The sequence below is a fragment of the Bombus impatiens genome, unplaced genomic scaffold (assembly GCF_000188095.3).
Source record: "Bombus impatiens unplaced genomic scaffold, BIMP_2.2 scf_0867, whole genome shotgun sequence".
In the NCBI taxonomy this organism is placed as follows: Eukaryota; Metazoa; Arthropoda; class Insecta; order Hymenoptera; family Apidae; genus Bombus; species Bombus impatiens.
This window is the reverse complement of record NT_177286.1, coordinates 2,302-3,603: the sequence shown is the minus strand read 5'-3', so window position 1 is coordinate 3,603 and position 1,302 is coordinate 2,302. Positions and strand designations below refer to the sequence as shown.

The 1,302-nt window shown below is 46.6% G+C and overlaps 1 pseudogene; it reads left to right on the top strand.

Moving 5' to 3' along the window:
* Window positions 1-13: 13 nt before the first annotated feature.
* On the top strand, window positions 14-934 carry LOC112213625 (annotated as a pseudogene).
* The last annotated feature ends 368 nt before the right edge of the window (window positions 935-1,302 follow it).

Sequence of the window (1,302 nt, the reverse complement as noted above, 5' to 3'; positions counted from 1 at the left end):
TTTCAGTCACTGCATGGCAATAATTGATTATCCAAGGATAACCAAAGAATCTCCAACGGAATTAAGGCGCTTAGTCCACACATTTAAACAACACATATATGCATTGAACAAATTAGGAGAATCCTACCCCGATACCAGTGCTATGCTCAACAGCCTCATCCTCTCGAAAATACCACTAAGTATCCAAAAACAATGGGAAATGACGCTGCCCAATAACGAGGTGCCTCCGTACATTCATTTACTAAACTTCCTAGAGAGATTAGCACGAAGCTCCAGACCGATCACCACGGTCAAACAAACAAGAGAATCACCGAAACAAACTACTCAGGTCCGTCAACGCGCACCATGAGGGCATGCACTTACGGCGACACAGGTTACTCCAACATGCCCCACCTGTCAAGGACCACACCCCATTTGGAGATGTGACACCTTCAAAACCAAATCCCTTCGCGAACGCATTCGGGAGGTCAAAAGAGCATCACTATGCCTCAACTGCCTCGGGAAAGGGCACGCAACGAAGCATTGTTTCGCAGGATCATGTCGCGTATGCGGAGAACGACATTATACAATGCTGCATAGGACAAAACGCCATTCAGGGTCTCGTTCCAGCAAGTCCAGCCCGAAATCTTCCCCATCAAATAGCCGATCCACAACACCTTCTTTGCCACTCTACGTATCACCCACTCGTCGCAAAAAGCACGCAACAGATCACAGATCGGAAACACCACGAATAGCCGCGTCTCCAAGTCCACCGCCCAGTGACAGATGAACACATAACCAATGACGCCGACGATCGACGACTCCGTTGATGACCGAACATATCAGACCAATAGCATCCGAATTATTATCCAATGATCTAATCATCACAGCGCAGATTAACATTTTGAATGATAAACAGCAACCAATCCGTTGCTCGACACCGGATCTAGTATGAATTTCATTACCGAGGAATTAGCAAAATCGCTAAAGATAAGGCAAAACAAATATTCGGTCCCAATCGGAGCTCTAGATATCTTGACAACGACTTCTAAGCGACACATCACGGCCACGATCACTTCCACTGACGGTACATACACACGGACACATTAACGTTCCTTGTCATTCCGACCATATCAACCTTAATTCCCAGCGAACCCATCGATCGTTCGACACTTGAGATACCAAAAAATCTCAAATTGGCCGATCCGCGATTTCATTTACCAGCTCCGATCGATGTACTACTAAGCTCAGGTTCAACACTCGCGTCGATGTGTGTGGGACAAGTCAACCTAACGCAGCCAGACTAAACTGCGTCTGCAAAAG